The sequence below is a fragment of the Mirounga angustirostris genome, unplaced genomic scaffold (assembly GCF_029215605.1).
Source record: "Mirounga angustirostris isolate CCGP_5_RB_7025 unplaced genomic scaffold, mMirAng1.0.hap1 SCAF_4, whole genome shotgun sequence".
NCBI lineage: Eukaryota > Metazoa > Chordata > Mammalia > Carnivora > Phocidae > Mirounga > Mirounga angustirostris.
The window spans coordinates 125,025,479-125,048,944 of NW_026991712.1; the positions used below are offsets into that span (position 1 = coordinate 125,025,479).

Consider the following 23,466-nt stretch of genomic DNA (forward strand, 5'->3'; position numbering starts at 1 on the left):
AAATAACCCCATAAAGACTGAAATAAATATGATTGAATAACAAAGTCAGAGAGCTTGTGAACAGTTTGTACAACATATGTCATATGATTCACTTGTGCTTGATATAATTTATACTTCTTATAATTGCATAACCTTCCTCCCAATAGTAGAATGAATCCTAAACTGACGCTTTCCTCTCCCCTCTGCCTGGCTCATTCTGAACTGGATATGACTCATTCTGTTGATCTTCGCTTCACCATAAGTCTTCCCAAGGAAAACTTGTTTTGATTAATATTTAAAGTACCTTGGGGATTGTTTCCTGTTTTTCCTCAGCTGTCTACCCCCTTGTCATTATCTCACAGATGATTTGTTAGGTGTGCAGGTTTGTATTGTTTCTGATACTACAAGAAAAACAAGTAGGGCAGTGTTTTTCCAACTGCTATGCCCAGGAAGCTGTGGAGAGGAGTGGATGTTACATGGTAAGTTCCTGAGTACAATTTCAAATTTTTTTCAAAACAGTGCTATGTTTCTTTTTAAAACATTTAAAATTCCTAACTAAAAATTTCCTTTAGAATTACATTACCTGTATGCATGTTATGATTTAGATTTTCTCTGTCCCTTAGATAGTAGCACAACAAGAACAGGGGAACACCAAGCAGTACAATTTAATTTATAGCTTGCTATGCAACCTGGAGTAAACAGCTCAACTTCTCTGATTCTGAGTTTTATTCCTGTAAATTGGAGATAATAACAGAGTGCAGTGTGATAAATTCTGGAATACAGATATGATGATGACATTAAGGGAGAACATTTAATCCCCACCCCAGAAGGAGAAGAAAGATTTCTGAATTGATGTAATAGCTAATATGAATTTTATAATTCAAGTGTAAATTTATCTGAAGGAGGTGGGGGAAAGAGTAGGACAGTTCCAAGTTGAGTGTACCAAGTGCAAAGAACCAATATATTTAAAAATCTTGTGCAAGAAAGAATGTAGGGAAAGTAAATGTCTAAACCCATTGTGCATTAGTAAACTACAAGTAATTCAGTGTAAAAAAGTCAGGAAGTGGATGATAAATCAGGATGGGCAGAAGAATAAAGATTTCTTAGAAATCAGATTAGAGATTTTTATCCTCCATCAAAGAAAGAGGCATGGAAATAGGATAAAGGGTTGAGAAAATTTATTGAATTTACTTTTCTAAAATATTACCCAGGTGGCAGTGTGCAAATGTATTGGATGGACCTCAACTCTTCACGACATGGTGACTTGATGAGACGAAGGTGATTTACAAAAAAGACTGGAGGCTCCTAACTTGGTCCTCAGGGTAAATGATGATGCTATTCATTGAGAAAGTGTCATTCAGGAGAAGCAGTAATATTTGGTTGGTGTGAAGGGACACCTTTCATTCTTTTATTACTTTGGTAGCTAATCACTTTGAGTTTTTTTTTTTTAAAGGTTTTATTTATTTCTTAGAGAGAGAGCACGAGTCCTGGGGAGGGCCAGAGGGAGAAACAGATTCCCCACTGAGCAGGGAGCTGGATGTATGCATGTGAGGCTTGATCCCAGGTCCTTGAAATCATGACCTTACCCAAAGGCAGATACTTTACCGGCTGAGCCACCCAGGTGCCCTGGTAGTTAATCATTTTGTCCTAAGTAAATAGTTCTTCATTTTGAAGATCCCTTACTCAAATAACATATTTTTTCTGTCTCCTGAATTGACCCTTACTGCTATTATATGTTTAATTACATAACTATTAAAAGTATAAACAAAGAAATAATATACAAATAAAAATAAGTAGCTATGATAACTAACAAAATAAGAAAACGTTGTGTTTTAGGAGAACCTTTAAAAAATTATTAAGAACTCATTAACCAAAGAAGAAATCAAAATGGAAATTAAAAAAAAAAAGAACTAAACTAAATGAGGATTCTTTATGTGAAAACTTCCCTATGCTAGAAAGCAAATTCAATATTAATGATCTAAACTTGTAACTTAAATTAGAAAAAAATAGCAAAATAAAAGTAAGATGATGGAATGAATGAAAGGATACAGCAGAAATCAACAAAATAGAATACAACCCACAATAAAGTAGAACAAAGCCAAAAGTTGGTTCTCTGAGACAACTGATAAAAATTATAAATCTCTAGTTAGGTGAGTAAGACAAAAAGGAAGAAGGTACACATGCAAAAGTAGTAATAAAAATAAAATCATAATCATAGTCATTAGTGTTTAAAAATGAAACATAAATATCTTTGTTTTTAAAAAACTGAAAACTTACATGAAATGGATGAATTTCTAGAAATGTAAAACTTAACAGGCGGTGCAGCATGGAAGCTTCAAAGTTTGGATTTTGGAATCAGCTGCCTGGGTTCAAATTCTGCCTTTGCAAGCTGCTGCCAGAGTCCCCTTGAGGAAGTGATAAACTCTCTAAGCCTACATTCTTTAGGTGTAACATGGAGGCAATAATAGTTCCTAAGACCGATAATTCCAAAGCAGATTAAGAAGAATTAAAATATTTGATTGGCCTTATAACCAGCAAAATAAATCAGTAATTTAAAAACTTTCCAAAAAGAAGACTCTCCATCCTAATATCTTCCTGACGAAGTCTATCAAATACAGAAGAAAGAAGTAAATGAAATTTTACACTTTTTTTGTTTGCTTGCTTGTTTTTTAGCTAAGAGAGAAATAAAAACTTTCTCCAATTCAAATTATGAAGCTAGCATAGACGTGATAGCAAAATAAGACAAGGTTAGAATGAGAAAGGAAAATTACATTCATGGATATAGATGCAAAAATCCCAAATAAAATATTAGCAATCTGATTCAGCAATATGTAAAAAGAGAATTCAGCATTGCTTAATTAAAGGCATTCGGGAGAACAGTATTAGTTTAACACTATGAAATCAGTTAACTTGGTCTACAATGTCAACTGATTAAACAAAAATAAAAACATAAATTATGACAAACTGACATAGATAAGGCATTTGATAAAGTTCAACAATATGTTCTAGAGTCAAACGTTTTGGGTTCAAGTTACGGCTCTGTGTTTACTATGTGTAACCTTGCAAAGTAGTTTATCTTTGTCTCTCAGTTTTCTTCTCTGTAAAACAGAGTTCATTATAGAATCTTCTTTGAAGGAATGTTGTGAGGATAAATTTAGATAATTCAGGTAAATCCTTTAGAAAAACACCTGGCAGATTATAAACCAGCATTGTGATTATTTCATCGTTATCAGTATCTGTGGCATTACTACTCCAAGATGATGCCTATCATCAAACTCTAATCTCCCAACATTAAAAAGTTACCTCTTGGGGTGCCTGGGTGGCTCAGTGGGTTAAAGCATCTGGGTCTTGTTTTTGGCTGGGGTCATGATCTCAGGGTCCTGGGATAAAGCCCTGCCTTGGGCTCCCCGCTCGGCAGGGAATCTGCTTGAGGATTCTCTCCATCTTCCTCTGGCCCTCCCCACCCTCTAAAATAAATAAACATCTTAAAAAAAAAAAAAGTTACCTCTTGGGCCACAATTTCTCTTCATCTACTACCCTACCACCAGTTTCTGTTATAGCAACACTAAGAATTTTCTATATTGGGGCACCTGGGTGGCTCAGTCGTTAAGCGTCTGCCTTCGGCTCAGGTCATGGTCCCAGGGTCCTGGGATCGAGCCCCGCATCGGGCTCCCTGCTCGGTGGGAAGCCTGCTTCTCCCTCTCCCACTCCCCCTGCTTGTGTTCCCTCTTTCGCTGTGTCTCTCTCTCTGTCAAATAAATAAATAAAATCTTTAAAAAAAAAAAAAAGAATTTTCTATAAACTCTCCACTCTACCTTTATTCTATTTCAATTTCAATCATGTTTTGTCAAAGTTAGCCATGACCTCTATTTTACTAAATCTGATGACACTTTTTCTGTCTTTGTCTTGTGTATACTCTCAACAGAATCTGATACAGTTGGGTATCTTTCTTTCCTTTCTTTCTTTCTTTCTTTCTTTCTTTCTTTCTTTCTTTCTTTCTTTCTTCTTCCTTCCTTCCTTCCTTCCTTCCTTTTTCTTTTCTTTCTTTCTTTCTTTTTTTTCTTTCTTTCTTTCTTTTATGATATTGCTCTGATGTCACTTTTCATTCTCCAGATCTGTATTAAATGTAACCTTTGATGCTCCTAATCAGGGATCTCCCAGTCATTCTACAGCATTATGCTATCATTTTCCCATAACACTTATGCCATCAAAAATGATCTTAATTTTCCTTTTTCTTTTTAATTTCAACTTTACTAGATTGTAAACCTCACAAGAATAAGATCTCCTCTATCTCAGTCATTGCTGTACTTCCAATGCCTTCAACAGTATGCCTAGTGGATTATAGGCACATGCTGGTTAAATAAATTGATAGAGTAAATGACATAACACATAAACAGATGTCTGACATGAAGTAGACACTTAAGGAATGATAATTTTTTTATCTTTCTAGTTTATATACATCTGAATGAAAGTTATTAATGGCTTGTTTAGTTAAATGATCGTGAGTGGTATGGCTAGATTCTCAAATATAACTCCAAAATAAGCATGGCCCAATGTCCCTATTCTAAACCGCCATCCTGTATGTTCCTTTCTTTTCTCAGTCAGTCAGAAATTGCCATCTCATTTGGATTATCAGCTCTTTTCATTCTCTCCGCAGAGCAGTCGGTTCTTCCTTTATCCTAGCCTTTGCCTCCCAGGGACGCTGTGCCTAGAAACATCACTCCTTCACCTAAGCAGATCTGCTGCTAGCTTAGTCCACTCAGCCAGATGTCTCCTCATGCTCATGATTTTTTTTTTTTCAAAACACCCATTGTTTCTCTGGCAAGCTTCATTTCTTTGAGCAGTGTCCATTCCCTTGCTTAAGTTTGTACTTAAGAAAACTGCAGTAATGGACATGATTCAAGTTCTCATCTATGAAATTCCATAAACCCATGTAAATTTAAAAATATGACCAGGCATGTGCTCCAATGAACATTCTGTGATAGGTCAAGGAATTCTCCAACCATTCTGTAGTAGTTAGGCTTGTCTACCAGCGAACACTGAGGGATGGAAGTAGCTTCATTCCTTCACACGCTAGCCGAAGACTCTCAGCTCTGACCCCCCAAACAGCGTTACTGCTGTACCTTTGCAATATCTTAAAAATCAGTCAATGCAGTAACATGCACAATCGTTTTTATAAGAAGTAAAACTGCTTTGAAAGATTGAATTGAGTACTTGTTTTATTTAACTGATCAATAAGAAAGAACTGACCATCAGATGGCCTGAACTGGACACTTAAACAAAACACTATAATTCAAATTACGGTTACATACATTATTTTATTTCATTTATAGCATTATGAGAAAGTTAGAACTACCAAAAGCTATTATCACCAGAAATGACCTAAGTTGTCATCTACTTCAATTTCTTTATTTCTATAATAGTGGTGATAATGACACCACATTACTGATTTGAGTTATCTTATTCTTTTGTTAAGATGCTTAATATAGTTTTAAAATTAACTTTAAAATCGACTTTGACTAGTCAGTGTTCTTCTGTCTCAGTAATATTGCAACCCATGTCAATTATTCCAGATACGTGATATTCTATCCTATATGGCAGCAGATTTTTAATACTGTTTAAATTAAATATAGGAAGAAAATGTAAATTAGAAAATTTTAAAGATGAAGATGCTGTAACATATTGGCAGTTGTCATACATGTATTATCTTTTATTTGAAGACATGGCAAATGCACAGAACTCGTACCATATTCTGCTAACTCTGATACCAAAGCTTGACATGTGCTAAAATGTTAAATCTACCAATGTCATTTAGTAGTACCTTCTGTGAAAGTGTATTCAATTTTTTTATATCAGTTTTCTTTCTTTACAGATATGATTTTGGAAGTTTCATAAGGTATTCATGACAAAGAGAACTCTATTAATTTATTGTCCTGGTAATTTTTAACATGGCTTTATGGAATCTGTTCAGAAGAATATAAGTACCTGGAAACTTACAAGAAATTTTGTCATTTTTCTGTATACCAATTGCCTATCCATAAAAGAGAGACCGTTAGCTTCCATTAACAGCTACGACCAGGGTAATCATGGAGTCATCCAGTAACCCTAAGATACTATGGCAGATTAGCTTTGCCAGTCTAACTGCCACATCCTTGCTGTGAATCTCTACATGCCAAACAGACCTTTTCTGGGGAAAACTGAAAGGGAGAACAAGGTTAGAATCCATGGGTTCATTTGCTTCCACGATTGTTTTGAGGGCGTGGGGCTGGGCTCAGGTATGTTTCATATTTTAAGCAACTTCCAAGAAATTATTATTTTGTTGAATCATAGATGTTACAGTTTGAAGAGTCCAGAAAAAAAGTTTCTCCATACTGATTGTTCTTACCCAGGTAATAAATCATAATTTCACTTTATGGATGAAGTAGTCGAGTCTCTGAGAGTTCAAATGCTTTGAAAAATAACACACAGTTAATTCAACTAGAAATGGGCACTTAGCACACTGTCATAATTGCCTACTTAGTTCTTATTTGTTGGCCTCCTCAAAAGATCCTAAGCACCAAAAAGTACACATGAAGAGATCACGTTCATACTTACCACTTTTGAATCACTGGCTCCTAGCATTCTGCTTGGCACAAAGGAGTTTGATGTTATTGGGAAAAAACTAATAGAGAATGGTAGCTCCAGGACTGCCCACAATACACTACTCATGGGTGGGTGTGAACAGGTATTTGTTTTAGTTAGGAACTGTGAATGATGCATCTTATTTGCATTTAATAAAATTGTGAAATCAGATAATTTAAAATAGGAGAGGACCATATCATACCATACCCCCCCCCCCAAAAAAAAGAAAAGAAAAAAAAAGTTGTTTTTTAGTCTTTCAAACTATAAAATGGAGTATGGAAATTGAAACAAAAAATGGGCAACAACACTTATTTCATACTGTTCAATGGAGCCCAAATGAGGCTTTATTTCTTAGGGTGATTGATACCCTTTATGAATAGAATTTAAAAAACATTTTGTAACCCCTTCAGGAAGTGTTATGTTTTCCTTCCTCTCACCAGAGGAGTTTCTTTCTGAGCCAGAGTACCCAATAAATTCACATTGAAAATTAACTTCAGAACTATCGTGCCTTCCTACCATCATCATTATTAAAGGCCTCCAGGTGCCCAGTCCTCAGCCTCTTTCAGGCAGGAAAACTGTTCAGGTCTTTTTGAAAGATTTCAAAACAGAGAACCAAAAAATCCATCTGTAACCTCAAAGATCTATCTGTCAGTTGCAGACTGACAGGCCTTTGTTTTCTTTTGTTTTGTTTTGCTTTGCTTTGCTTTCCTTTATCCTGGGGGCACTAATGGCTGCTAATAATTGGGACATAAAGATAATCAAAGAAGAGACACAAACAGCATCATATATTAGAGAATACTATCAGATCGCCCTAAGCATCATTTTTTTTTTCTCATCTCCCACTAACATGCATCGGTTTACATAATGTTTCTTTCAAATACAACTGTCAGAAAACATCAAACCAAATTGATACAATTTAGTATTCAGGTGGTCATTTATTTTGCCAGAGAAGAATGGAAACAACATATGAACAGAGTAACTTTCCTGTAGAAAACACCTACTCTTTTAACATACTCTTATTTACCAGAGTTCTATTATATGAAAAATCTCTTGGGTTTTGAATAATGATTTATCAGATCAACTTTGTAGTGATTTTATTTATCAGCCAACTGGAAATTCATTCATATTCACAAAGTCATTGTTCTGTCAAGTATATTGACTCTAAAAAAAAAAAAAAAAAAAAAAAACAGGAAAAGAAGGAGAAAAAAAGAAAGAGAGATGTTGCTTCATGAAATGTTTTATTCTGATGCACAGATGATTAGGTTATTCTCGGGTCTCTCTTTCTGTGTTCTACAATCCAGAAAATGAGCTTCCTATATTATTCTATTCTTATAATTTAAAAAGTCCTGACTTCTAGAGCAGAAACTTGAGTTGTTTTTAGTTTTGAAGATAATATATAAAGTTTGCATAAATATCTATTTAATTGAAGAAAATTGCTCAGCAATTTAACTTTCTTGAAAACCCTGAGGAAAAATATTGGAGAATAATAATAGAGGGCTGTATTTGATTTTACATTGGTTGGCAGTTCTTCCTTCTTAATTTTAATAAACATGCAAGCATCATGGGTCATCTCATTTCCTTGTTTCTACTCTGTTGCTATAAATTTTAATGCAATAGCTGATCTGAGGGGGCATTCCTATGATCAAAGGCAAAACAAACTTTAAAGAGATTTCTCTTTTTCATTAAAGACGATCGTAAAGGCCTCAGTGGAGTAAGACCATTTTTTTCTTTATCTTACTTGGAGGTTTCTTATTTGAAGCTAACCTAGAGAAACCAACTAAATGAGAAGTTTATCTTCAGATTTCTTGGATTGTCCTACGAAAGGACATCTTTCCTGGTCACACCATGACATCTGAAACAGTCCGTCATTCCCAGTGTCCACCTCTGTAATGCAATGCAGGTGTATGCTTGTCCTTTATGGAAGTTATTGTGAATTGTAATGAGGCTCCATTTACCTGGCTATACCTGACTATTCTAGAGATCAAATTCTGATGTCAACATGGACATGGAGGCAGTGACCTATGATGAATCCTGCCAAGTACAAAAATTTGCTTGTGAGAGGTGCTCTGTACCATACAGTGACTAGTAAATAAATTGTATCTTCTCTCTCAGGGCTTTTAATTATGAGACAGACAGACAGACAAAGACAGTAAAGTGGCTTAGAAGCCAAAAAACATTTGGACTATTATGATTTTGGATGCTGACTGCAGCTAATAAAATACTCTGTCCCAAACTGGATTGAATAATAAGGAAACTATATTTTCTTCCAGAAAAAATCCAGAAGCAGGTGCGGTGTAGGGGAAACATTTTAAGGCTCCAGCCCCACTTCCCAGTGCCTCATGCTCTGTCCATGGCTCTGGTCTCAAGCTGGAAGCAAAATGCATGCAGTGGTTTAACAAGCAAAATTCCAGAGCCAAGAATACCAAAAAAAAAAGTAGATATACCATTTCTTCTAATACTGTGCAAGGAAATACTTCTAATAGTGCAAGGAAACCTTTCCAGAATACCTCCATTCACCCTCCTTCTTATACCCTTCATAGCCCAATCACCAGCAGAGGGAATAGGATTATCATGATTTACCCAGTTTAGAAGATTCATTTGGGGAACATTACCATTTAGGGGATTCAACTTCAAGGAAGAGGGAAATATCAAAAACAGAGAGTAAGAAAAAAGGGTTAGAAGAACAAAGCTGAGTCAGGATAACAATAAGAATTGTTTTGTCTTGAAAACCTATCAGATCTCCCTAAAACCTTGCTGATGGTATATAAATGATTCTATTTTCTAAGCCTACTTCCCTGTGTATCTTTGCAACAAAATTTCATAAGTTGAATTAATTTTAATGTATTCCTATCAACTTCTAAAGACTCCAGCACAGTATCTTACTTACTATAACACCCCAAACTCCAGACCTTTTCTTACTGCTTATCCTGTGTTGTAAAGTACTTTTTCATATCTTATTCCTTTAAGCCTTACTCTTTAATATTTAGAGTAAAATGCCATTAAGTGCCGTAAGTTCTTCCTAGATTCAAAAGGTCCTTGGTCTAATTGGAACCTAAAGATAAGTAGTAAAGGTGTTTGCTTTAGGCCTCTCTACCTTACTGTAAAAGATACTCCCTGTTTCAAACATTCTTTCTTATTTTCTTACTCCTTAGCTGCTGTCTCAGTTTGTTATTGCTTTCCTTCACTCAGTCATTGCTGGAAGGAAATCCATCATCATGCCACCTATGATTCTACTGTTGTTGGTTATTGTTGCAGTTTTCCTGCAACCGCCATCATTGCCATGGCCACCACAAGAAATCCTATAAAGGGAGAGGCTTCTCCTGTGACTACAGTTCTTTCGACCAACTCAACAAACTACAGCTCTTTTAGCAGTGTAGCCTTTAAAAAGTCTATTCCTTTTCTGGTGTTGTGCAATACATTGTTGCAAATGTAACACACTAAAACAATACAAATTTATTATCTCAGAGTTTCTGTGGGTGAGAAGTATAACATAGTTGGCTGGGTCCTGGGCTCAAGGTCTCAGGAGGCAGTAATTAAAGTATTGTCTTGGACTGAGTTCTCTTCTGCATACTCTTCCAAGCTCACAAGATTATTACTAGAATTAATTTCCTTGCAGCTGTCCTTTTCCATGGAGCTTCCTTTTTCAATGACAGCAGGAAAATTTCTCTGACTTTAGGAAAGCCCAGTTCCTTATAAGTGTTACATAATTAGGTAAGTCTCATCCAGGATAATCCCCTTTTTGATTAATTAAAACACAACTGATTTGGGACCTAATCATGGGGGTGATAATCCATTATATTCATGGTCCTATCCAGACTCAATGGGAAAGGATTATAAAAGGTGCACCAGAGGGTGCAAAAATTGAAGAGCAAATTAAAATTCTGCCCATCACAAAAGGCATCCTTCATTTTCACTTTATAGTCTTTATGTTGGGATAAAAAGATGAATGAGAATTTATCTATACTCTTAGAGAGTTTAATACAGAAGGCATATGTAAAGATATTAAATAAAGGCAATGGGATAAGTATTATGATAAAAACAGTCAAGGTATGCAATAATTCAGCAGAGGAGAAATGCTAATCCAGTTTGGGGGAGGAGAAAGAAAGAAGGGTCATGACTTCAAGAGGTGAAAATTCTCTTTAAAATTTGCTGCTCTCAGGGATTGGGTAAGCATTGTTCAGGTTAAAAGTTAGAGAAAGGAGAAAACAAGCAAAAGTAAGAGAAAAGAGAGAGAGAGAGAGAGAAAACAGTCATAGGCCTTGAAGTACATATTGTTAATTAAACAAAGAGGCCATCAGACTGAGGTGCTTTTAGTACCTTAGCAGCCTACTAAGCAAACCAAAGCCTTAGCTTATAAATGCATTAAGATTGAAGCACCTGGGTGGCTCAGTCGGTTGAGCAACCAATTCTTGTTTTTGGCTCAGGTTGTGATTTCAGGGTCATGAGATTGAGCCCTGAGTCAGGCTCTGTGTTCAGTGGGGAATCTGCTGGAGATTCTTTCTCTCCCTCTCCCACTGCCCCCTTCCCTGCCTCTCTCTCTCTCTCTCCAAAATAAATAAATAAATCTTAAAAATGCGTCAAGATTAAAAAATCAAAACCTAAGGACAACAGCCACAGATAACTAGACGTTCCCAAATAATGCAACCTCTTAAGCTATAGCCAAATAACTTTCTTGCTTTGCTTCTGCTCCTTTCTGTTTAAGTCTTTTCCTGAGTTCTTTGTGGTGGAGAGTTAACCACTTCATGTTTGACACTGGTCAATCTGGATCAGTTTACTCAAATAAAACTTAAAAATCTGTAACATGCTCTAGTTTATCTTTTAATGGTATCAACATGTAGCATCCCGTAAAAACAGTAGCCATTTTTCATTTTGCTACAGTTTGAGGTTGGAGGCAGGAAATAGAAACTATTATAAATAGTAACATTACACTGGGAATAGTGAATGCCCCTGTGTAGTGTGACCACATAGCCTATTGTGAACAGGAAACTATTTAAGAGACTTTGCAGGAAATTATTATTGTATTTGTGTTCTTAGTATATCATATCATCTTGCTGATCATATGAAAGATGGCTAGCAGAAAGAAAAGAGGAAAACATGGAGCAATAGATTATTGCAGATTCAGGTCAGAGATATGAAAGTATTACAATAGCATCAGAGCTACGGAAAACAGGAGGAATCGTGGTATGTTGAGGGGCAAAGTTGGGCAAGATTGACAATTGACAATATTGAGGGAAAAATGCAGACAAATTCCCAATTTCGCATCTTGGCAATTAAGTCTTTAGTGGTGTACTATAAATAGTAGAAAGCACAGGAGAAGGATTTATGGGCCTGGAATTGGGGAAGAAAAGACTAGTGCAGTATAAGAAAATTCATTTTGAGGTTCTTATGTGATGTCCAATTGTAATGTCCAAAAAACCATTTTATATACAAACTAAAGCATATATATGAAGCATAGAGGGAATTCAAAGATCTGGACTTTAGAGTCAACAGCATGTAAGTTTTAAATAATCATATTGAAATGCCCAGGAAGAATATATGGAGGGAAAAAAACAATAAGCCAATAACTGAAAAACGGTTAAATGGTGGGAGAAGAAAGATCTTCAAAGCTATTAGAAAAACAATAGCCTAATAGCTAGAGGAAGTTGGACAAAGAAGAATCATAAGAGTCCAAGAAGAAATGTCAATTATGTTATATAAGACTGCATAGAATAAGATAAAGACCAGAAAGCCCTTTCCATTTGATATGGCAACTAGGTCATTGAGTACCTTCCTTAAAGAAATTTAATGGAGTAATGGAGAGAAAAAGCCACTTGAAATTGTCCTAGGGATAACAGGAGGTGACAAAATGGAAATAAAAGAGAAGACTATTTTTTAGAAGTCTACACATGAAGGAAAGAAGTTTAAGAGAAAATCTAGAGGAGATAAAATTTTAAAAAAATGTAAAGTTTGGAGTATTTGTAGGTTGCATGTAATAAATCAACACAAAAAAGTATTAAAGTAAAGGACTCAGAAAAAATGATGAAAATAAATCATGAAAGAGAGAATGGAAATCAGAAGCACTGATAAAGGGGATTGGTCTTGAGAAGCAGAGATGGTATCTCTCCTACTGAGACTAAACAGAAGCAGGAATGGGGGGCGCCTGGGTGGCTTAGTCAGTTAGGCGTCTGCCTTCAGCTCAGGTCCTGATCACAGGGTCCTGGGATCGAGCCCTGCATCGGGCTTCCTACTCAGTGGGCAGTCTGCCTCTCCCTCTGCCCCTCACCTCTGCTTGTACTCTCTCTCTGCCCCTCACCTCTGCTTGTACTCTCTCTCTCTCACTCTCTGTCTCTCTGTCTCTCAAATAAAAAAAGAAAGAAGTAGGAATGGCAGAAATATAACTTATATTAGACAATAATATTTTGTTAATGGAGCTCGGACCACATTACAACTTGTTTTTTGTTTGTTTTACTAAAATAAAAGTGAGATTAGGGTAAAAGATTTGTTTAGGAGACTTGGTTTAGGTAAGTTTTTCAGAGGAACAGGAGAAGAGCTTTAAAAGAGACAGAGAGAAAGAGAGAGAGAGATGCATTGGGGATCCAGGTGTAGATTACATTTAGCATCTTATGATTCCGAACAGAACAAGCCAACAAGATGAGTTATTAAACTAAGGAAATAGATCAAGTAGCGTGAAGGTCCTACTTAAGGTTATGAATGTAAAATTACTCCCGTCGACATGATTGTGTGTTTTTATCCAGCCACATTCAGCCATGTTGGCACAAAATTAAATGGACAGAGACTTCGAATCAACCTTGAGCCTTGATTATCTTATTGACATTTTTACCCTTAGTGCTTAAATAAGATTCCAGTTGCCACCAACAGAGCTGTTGGTATTCAAATGCATTCATCTTTAGAAGCTGGATATCATGTCATACAATTGATCATGACTTCCTTCCTACAACATGTGCTATTGATTCTTTCTCCTAAGTATATCTGGAATCTAATCAAAATACCTTCAGTTCCAAGCTGCCACATTGGTTCAAGGAAGTACTATCTCTCCCATAATCCAATTTGTATCTCTCTTCATGTTCACCCTTCTTTTTCTCACTTTAATTATGAAGTATTTAAACATCCAGAAAGCTGTTGAAAACAATGGTAGGCATTTATTTTGTCATATATACTACAGAGATCTAAAAGGAACATGAGATTAAAATACAGCTAAAATCTTTTCTACTTCTTTCTAATTTTATCCCTAGCTTCTCTTTCCAAGAGTAAGCACTGTCCTGAATTTGAACATATCACTTCCATGTATGTTTTTAAAATAAATTTACCACATGTTCATTATAAATTAAAATATATGAATATTGTTTTTCATATTTTAAAATCTTTTAAATGATATCATACTTCATGCCCATACTAGGTTTCATTTTTTAAAATATGATTTAATTTACAAGAAATTCAAACACATAATTACTCAAGCATTTTTAGCAAAATATGCAAAATATAAGTACATGTTGAAAAGAACTGTTATGTTGGGGCGCCTGGGTGGCTCAGTTGGTTAGGCGACTGCCTTCGGCTCAGGTCATGATCCTGGAGTCCCGGGATCGAGTCCCGCATCGGGCTCCCTGCTTGGCGGGGAGTCTGCTTCTCCCTCTGACCCTCCTCCCTCTCATGCTCTCTCTCTCTCATTCTCTCTCTCGCAAATAAATAAATAAAATCTTTAAAAAAAAAATTAAAAAAAAAGAAAGAAAAGAACTGTTATGTTTATGAATTGGAAAATTCAATATTGCTAAGTGTCAATTCTCTTTGAGCTATAGATTCAACACAATCCTTTTCAAACTTACAGTGTGATTTTTTTTTTCAAATACAAATGGCCAAGGTGAATCTAAAACATATATGAAAATACAAATGATCTGTAATAGCCAAAACAATTTTTAAAAGAAAGGATAACAATAGAGATGATATCATGTTTCAATATTTACTATCTATCTAGATACATTAGTCAAGACTCTGGTATTAAAAAAATAGGATAGACAAAGGAATTAATTCAACAGAATAAAGTCCAGGAATAGATCCACAGTTGTGTGGTCAATCATTAACTCAAAATATATTATAAATCTAATAATAAAAACTAGAAGAAAATCTTTGCAATCTTGGAGTAGGTCAATATTTCTTAGGACACATGCACAAATAATAAAAGAAAAACAATACAATGGATTTTCTCAAAATTATAGACTTTTTCTTTAAAAAATATTCTTAAGGAAATGCAAGACAAGACCCAAAATGATGGAAATATTTCTAATACCTATTTATATTTACATAATATTTAATACATATATCTTTAAAAAGAACTTGTATTGAGAATATTTTAATAATTCATAATACAATAATTAAGACAACTCAATAAAAATGGGCATTGTAAAACATACTTCATAAGAGAAAATATATGAATGGTCAAGGAGCACCTAAAAAGAGATTTAATATCATTAATTAGAAAATGAAATTAAAATTACAGTGAGATTAGAAATTTGTTAGAATTGCTAAAATTAGAAAGATTGACAATAGCAAGAATTGGCAAGCATGTGGAGGTACTGGAATTCTTACTGGAAGGAAAAATGGCATAACCACTTAAGATAACTGTTTGGATTTCCTGAGTCCAATACATCCCCACCATACAACTCAGAAATTCTATTCATTGGCATTCAGACTAATACCAATTATTATATTATTGCTAATAGCCAAGCTCTCAAAACAGCTCAAGGGTCCATGAACAGATGAAAAGATAAACAAAATGTGATATGTTCATATGGAATACTACTTAGCAACAAAAAAGGAAAGAAGTACTAAATTACTCAACATTATAAATGAAATTAAAAATCATTTTGTTAAATAAAAGCAGCCAGACATGAGCACATACTATATTACTCCAGTAGTATAAAATTCAAGACAATGAAAACTGACATATAATGATAGAAAGTAGATTATTGTTTGGGAAAGGGGTTGAAAGGAGTTGTAGTCTGAAAAGGTGCACAAAGAATCCACCAGAAATGATGAAAATGCTCTGTATTTTGATTTTACACTTCAAATGGGTGCAGTTTATTGTATATAAGTTAAATGAAATAATACTGTTACTAAAAATTTTAAAAGAAAGAAATTAGAGACACAACTATACAACTTTACTGAGTTAGCCAACAAAAGAATTTTAAAGCAGTAATAAAGCTTTCAAAAGTGTATTCAGGAAAAGAGGAAATAAGGACTTGAGTGAACAGATCTTCACCTGCATTGCACGTATGAAAATTAACAGACTAAGAAACAAATATGTGTATTTTTCAAAGTTATGGAACAGAAATACCCAAGAGTTTAAAGAAGGGAATATTTCTATGCTCTCCTCTAAGAGCACATTTGGAGTAAATGTTTAACGGAGCAATATATCATACTTATATTATTACTTGTTTGTTTTTAATAAATTCTTCATGACCATTTCACTTTTTTCTCCATGCAAATCTATTATATGATTTTTAAAAGACATTCCTCTCAAATATTGATAGTTTTTCTAGACATAGTACATGTCTTTTCTTTCTTAGCTATAAGCTCTAGACGTTCACCCACACACCTTGTGCCTTGTTTTCTTTACAGAACATTAATCCTGCCTGTCCAGGGAACTGAACAACAACCCCAAAATAACCTTCATCATTTTTCCCAAGAAGCCTTATAATAGATATTTTTATGCAAATAAGATTCCTTGGAGCTTTTTCTCTGTAACCTTGTGTGTATTCGTAAGAGCTATATCACTTTTGTCTCCCAAGCTATGAAATTAGAGCCTCATTCAATACCCAGGTGACATAGAAATTCCCAGGTGGAAATTCCCAGATGACAAAGGCAAAACAGCAGAAGAGGGGCTTTAGGTCAGAGGCAAAAGCAGTGGTTTAGGCTACATGTGCAGAGATATAGTGAGAACATAGAAATATAGTTTAACCAAACATAGGATGCTAGAATTGGAAAGAAACATGTTGGGCCCAACTGATGAAGCTGTCTCAGCTGGTCCTCGGTGATGCCCGTTGCTAAAAAACATCAGCAGGTATTAGAAATTGGCTTTTAGGCCTCAATGTATATTCTCATCTGAATTTCACTATAAAACCCAAGTTTCAAATGTTCAGAAAAAGATGGGTTTAATTCTTTTATTGAGTTTCACAAATATTTTTATTTACCATTTTTGACATCCACAAACCCCTGAGATTATTCCAAAATCCCTAATAATATTGCAAGCATGACAAAATGCTAACAGTTATTTTGTCTGGAGCTAAAAGTGGGGGGTGGAGGAGTGGAATCTAAGGATGTTAAGCTCTAATAAAGTTTTTTAACTCAAAAAACAGTGACTTTAACACAAAAATTTTTAACAATGTATCCACTGGGAAGAATCTATTTCTGTGCTCATTTCTACATTCTAATAGAAACAAATAAACTGATCAGATTGTAAATCCACATTAGAATGAATAACTTCTATGTATAGATATTTAAACATAAATTCCAACTGAATGCTTCATTTTGTCTAAGAATGAACAGATAAAAAGACTTTTAATGTTCAAACTTAGTTATTGATATCCTTTAAAATGATGATAATTAAACCTCAGAGGAAGATTCCTATGTCTTCATTCTGAGTCCATGGTGGTACCTGGGAAAAGTATTTATCAACTAGTATTTAGATTTACTTCTGAGAAAAATGAAAGTTTTTAGTAATATCCATCTCTCTAATTAAATTATGTTTAGGGGTGCCTGGGTGGCCAGTCAGTTAAGCAGCCAATCCTTAATCTCAGTTCAGGTCTTTATCTCAGGGTGGTGAGTTCAAGTCCTGTGTTGGGGCTACTAAAAATAAAAATAAATAAATAAAAATAAAAAATTATACTAAGTTAACCTTTCTTAAAAGCTTTGACTCCCAAGTTCTAGCCAAATGCCTGACACAAAGGTCTAATGACACAATAAATGCCTGATGAATTACTGAGTGAATAAAAGAAAACAAATATATTTAAATTTTTTAAAATGTTTATTTATTTTATTTGAGAGAGAGAGCGGGGAGAGGGGCAGAGGGAAAGAATCTCAAGCAGACTCCCTGCTGAGTGGGGAGCCTGACGTGGGACTCCGTCTCAGGATCCTGAGATCATGACCTGATCCTAAATCAAGAGTCAGCTGCTTGACCAACTGAGCGGAGCACTCCAAACATCTTTAGTTTTTTATTTGGAAGTTCTTCATGCCTAAATTATTCTCTAAAATAATTTAAGCACCATCAGTAGTCACACTAGCTTTCATAGAACTTAGAACATGAAATAAAAAGAACTTCAAAAAAAAATTCCTACATGCCTGAAAAAGTCAGTGGAGCATGTTTCTATTGTCAAAACCCAAGTATTTTAAATCAACCTGTTAATCAGAAATTGCCTTTTGGTTCTTCCTATGGATGAACACAGTGATATTGACAACAATAATACTGTGAAGTAGTTATGCTTTATATTTTGTCTACATTCGCAAATATCCAGATAATTTGAGTGCAAGTCAATGACTATTTTACTTTGCATTTTCAGTGATTTGCCTTTTATAAATAGCCACTGGAAGAGATTTAATCTGATAGAGGTTAGGAAAGGAGAGATTGTTAAATTTTCAGTTTAAAACTTTCTAATCCCTCTATGGAAGAAGCAGCACATTTTTTTATCAGAAGTTTTTAAGGAATTAAATCAAAAGGGGAAAAGTTTCCATTATCTCATATTCAGTATTCAAAATGAAGAAATGATTTATAAATTTTATTACAGAAACTTTGACCACATTTTTAAAAAGTTTCTGAAAGGTGAATCAATTGACTGATAAGAACCTGAGCTTTTCCATAAGGAATATATTTTAAATTAGGGCTTAGATTTATCTACCATATAGCTTTTATATAAAAATGTAAAATTATAGATTTCTTAAAGCTTGTGGAATTAATATTGCTGTAAGAGCATTTTTCTCTCTGGGTATATTTAAATACGTCAATTTCATGTAAATGTCCATCTTGTTTTCATTGTCAGTGGTAGAATGGAGAAATGTAACATTTTACAAAACAACAAATCTCCAAAATAATCACTACTGAGAAGAAATCTGGCATAATATAAATAAGATGTCTGCCTACTAGGTAAAATGATACGGGCTACGATTAAATGTCACCTTTATTTTTGTAGATACAGTCTAAAAATAGGGATCAGAGATGTTCATAAATTGACCCATTGAATATACAAATATCATTGAGAAAACCTTATCAGGCACATTCCATGAAAACCTTCTAAACTTTAATCATACATGGATAATGAAAAATTTGTCATAGAGTTCATGAAGTGAGATTGTGATTTAATTTGAAAACATGTAATGAGAGAGGCTTGCATTAGATAGTCATTAATTCAGGTCCTGAAGATGCATAACCAAAGACACCCCTCTGCAAATTTTCCAAGATGTATACTGTATCTCATTCATTCTGTCCCTGGATGTCTTGCCTAAAGACATGTATGGTTTTTCAGTTCCTCCTTCAACTCTGTGAGCTGCGCCGTTTTTTCCCCATAAATTACTCTTTTCACTTAAGTTATCTTAAAATTTGTTTAAGCTAGCTAGAGTTTGCTTCTGATTGCTATCAAATAACCATAATGAATATCAAAATCAGTAACAAGAGTAGGTTATGGGCAACATAACCTTGGAAATGTGGAGCATTTGGAATTGGTTACTAGGTTGAAATGAACCAAAAGACTGAAATGCTAGTTCATATTCTACTTCCTTTGTTGACCTGAAGCCACATGCCTACCAAATATTTAGCTCCTGGTATCAATTTTTGTATTAGAATCCTTCACTTGCTATTATTAGAGATAAATTATATTGAATTGTAAATAATTGGAAGGAAAAGTATAATTCATAAGACTGGCAGGTGGGGAGACAGTTGACCAACTAGATCAGGGAAGTGACAGGAGCTAACCTTCTGTCTTCACCCAGTAATCATTCTTCTTTTGATATGCACCTCTTGGCTTGACATTGAGAATTTTTGGAGAATGAATGCTTGATAACAAGATGTAGGAAGGAAAGGTTTCCTTGACCCTCTTAGGGTCCCTGGCTGAGTCCGAAAATTAAACTGACAAAGACAGATTAACAGGGAAGAGGCATACATACTTTATTAAAGTTTTACATGTACATGGGAGGCTTCACAAGACAATGAAGACCTGAAGAAATGACCAGAGCAGGAAACTTTTATACCTTTAAGACCAAGAATAAATTTGTGAAGAATAGTCAAGACAAATGGGTTTGGGCTAGAGGTAGTAAATGGTGAAGAAGTAACTAAAAATATAAGGGTTAGTTTAACAAGGTTTGTTTGTACAGATGTCTTGGCCTGAAATTCCCTGTCTCTGATGATAAGAATGTCTTCCCTCTTCCTGGTATAGAGAAAGCACCTTTCACAGGGGAGTTTTATGGCTTGTTTCAGGGAAGAAGGGTGGGTGGTGGAGGGTGGGTATCAGAGTGACCTTCCTTCTTCTGCTGTTTTGTTTTGTTTTGATTTGTTTTAAATTCCTTCAGCTTAAGCTATACAATATGCCATATTTTGAGATAGCATATCCTGAGCCCCATCAAGGACACCAGCAAATGTCCATCATAAACTAGGCACTATCTGATCAACTCCCAATAGTACAACATGTTAGCCCTAAAGGCAGAAATGTGAATGAGGAAGTTGCTCAATCTACATATGTGCTACTATTTTCATATTGTCACCTGTCCCACAGTCCAAAATATGGTCCCATGAAGAATTTCCTATGACTTCATCATTGAGGGTGAAAAACCTCTAGGTTTACAAAAAGCCCAATAAATTGCACCAATTCTAGTTGGAAGTATGCTGCTTAGATCTTGCGACTTCACCAAGGAACGGTCTTCTAAGGACTATGGAAAATGATAGTCTTGCAGTGGGTTTATTTATTTTCTACTTTACTGAAAAGTGATATGACCATGCTCAATTAGATGTTACCAATCTTGGAATAAGCAAGATTGGGGGATTAGTGACAAGACTTGGGAATGGGAAATTGAACCTCCTAGAGTAAGTCTGGAGTTTGAACATGACTGTGTTTGATGTGATCACTCATCAAATCCTTTCTGCCCACATCCCCCATTCTCATTAAAGAAGCCTCTAGGAATCAGGTGACCAGGCACACCCTCTCTGAATGTTGTCATCTTCTTCACTCAACCAGATGACCAATTAATTATTAAAAGGGCACACCACAAAGCAACTATGCAAAAAAAAAAAAAAAAAAAGGCAATGCACAGACTAAACAACATATATTTCCCTTCAACGCTGAGCTGCTTACTTTAATTGCCAAATTTTTTATTTTCTTGGAATAGAAACTAATTTTAAGTTCCTTAAATGTCAAAAAACTTGCAGAATATCTGGTGTCCGTTTGATTAATTGAAGGAGGCAGAAATATACCTTCATTGGAACAATGCCTTAGAGTCACTTAGATTATTCTGAATTTGGATTTGTGTACAGAGTTGAATACTGTACTCTCAATTATAAGGTCACACATAATTAGTAATTAGGACAAGATCATACTGGATTAGGGTAGGCCGTAAATCCAATATGACTAGTATCTTAATAAGAAAATGTGTACACAGAAACGGTAATATTTTGATTTATAATAAAAAATTGTTAAACTGAATCAAAGAAACCTCATTTAACATGGAGTTATTTAGGAGGCCGACAGGGGGCGCTCTCTTCCCGGACAGGAAGAAGCCTACTTTCCTACGCCACCGGGAGGAAGGACGATTCCACCCATACCTGTTCAGGCTAGCCAATGAGAAACCGCCACAACTCAGCCAATCAGAAACAGTCACCATCTGACTCTCACATTTTTCCAATAAATTTTCATTCAAAACAGCCTCTTCCAACTTTCTCCTTTTTTCTCTATAAAGTAATATTCCTCTCCTGTGTTCTCTGGATTTGCCTAGGCTTTGCCATAGCTTGCATGTCCCAAATTGCAATCCCTTTGCCATTTCCCAATAAACCCAATTTGCTGGTAAAATAGCTGGTGGTTTCATTTTTAAGGTCAACAATGTATTTGGTCATCCTCTACTGTTGCTAACATGTAGCTCCTAAAACACTGTAATTCCCTATATAAGAACCATACAGGCATCTTTTGTAATAATACTTAGCTTTGTTCCCAGTTCCTAAAATGGCTCCAGAGCAATAAAGATTAAATGGGTGTCTTGTTTTTCATATAAAAAGCCCCTTTCAACTTCACCTGAGTTTATATTACTGAGGTGAATTTAAAACCCCTAAAGTTGGAGCTGGTTGCCAGGGGAACCAACTGGGTATTTAGAGGGTTGGAAGTTTTAACCCCACCCCTAGAGTTGGGGAGAGGGACTGGAGGTTGACTTAATCACCAATGACCAATGATTTAATCAATCGTGCCTAAGGAATGAAGCTGCCATAAAAATCCCAAAAGGACAGGGTTTGGAGAACTTCTGGGTTGGTGAGGGTGCTGGGAGAGTGGGGAGCCCAGAGAGGGCATGGAAGCTCTAAGTCCCTTTCCCATGTAACTAGCCCTATGCACCTCTTCCATCTGGTTGTTCCTGAGTTACTTCCTTTTATAATAAACCAGTAATTGAGTAAGTTAACAGTTTTCCTCAATTCTGTGAGCTGGTCTAGTATATTAATTGAACCTGAGGAGGGGGTCATAGGAACCTATGATTCATAGCCACACAGAAGTACAGACAACAACCTAGATTTACAATCAGTATCTGAAGTGGGGAAGGGGAAAGGGCGGTCTGTGGGACTAAGCCCTTAACATGTGAGATTTGATGCTAACTGCAAGTAGATAGTGTAGAATTCAGTCAAATTGTAGGACACCCAGCTGGTATCCAAAGAATCTGAGACTTGTTTGGTTTGGGACTCCCCTCCAACACACAGGCACGCATGCATGGGCATGCAGGCTGAGTGGCCCAGTAGCGCTGTGAGTGTAATGTTAAGAGTAGAGGAGACAGACAGAGGAGTGGTTTTCCTTTGTGGGAACACAGACCCAAAGAGAGAACACCATAGGAGAATGGAGACAAAGCCTGAGTGTTGTGTCTACAGCCAAGGAGCGCCAAGTTTTGCTGGCAACCACCAGAAGTTAAGAGAAAGACATGAAGGGGATTCTTCCCTAGAAACTTCAGAGAGCATGGCCCTGCCAACATCTTGATCCCAGACTTCTAGCCTCCAGAAATGTGAGAATAAATTTCTGCTGTTTTAAGCCACCCAGTTAGTGGTACTTTATTATGGCAGCCTAAAAAACTAATAAAGGTTTCTTTACATGTCAGATCTCTGCTCGTATCCCCATCTATGGATCAACAGAATCAAAACAAAATTTCCTCTGAGCAAAACAGTCACTTCAAAATGAAAGAAACACAAAAATTGTTTGATTCTCGGAGGATTTATTGTAGTGGTTGGGTTGTCTCTCACTGGAAAAGGATTGAATGCATTTTCAGTTGTGATGGGTTAATGTGATAAGACTAAAGAAAGGTGCATTAGGGCACGTTCTGTTGTGAAAATTGTAGAAATAAGCATAAAAAAGAAAGGCCTTCAATGTTTATTATAAAATGCTGTGTCCAAAAGGAGAAGAGAATCGGTTTATTTGCTTTCCAGAGATACTTGGATGATTTAGGAATTTAAATATACTGCCTTTTCGGACAAGAGCTGCAATCCCATATTTTCAACTGTACCCCACTGGAATTGCAAAGTTTTGAGGCAGAATGGAGACTTAGCAAGAGAAATAAGTGACAAAACAGATAAGAAAGAAACACGGTAAGCTACAAGAAAGTAGGCATTAGGAAAATGAAAACAAACCTCAAGGAGGTTGTGGGAACAAATAG

The 23,466-nt window shown here is 35.6% G+C and overlaps 1 long non-coding RNA gene across 3 annotated transcripts in view; it reads left to right on the forward strand.

Moving 5' to 3' along the window:
- Nucleotides 1-202: 202 nt before the first annotated feature.
- LOC129046453 (uncharacterized) overlaps nt 203-23,466 on the forward strand; it is an 88,579-nt gene continuing 65,315 nt past the window's right edge. For 2 of the 3 annotated variants that reach the window (XR_010410888.1, XR_010410887.1), the window contains exons 1-2: nt 203-458; nt 1,191-1,301. This is a non-coding gene — a long non-coding RNA (uncharacterized LOC129046453). The remainder of the gene's footprint in view (nt 459-1,190; nt 1,302-23,466) is intronic. The other variant, XR_008507794.2, reaches the window with a different exon arrangement.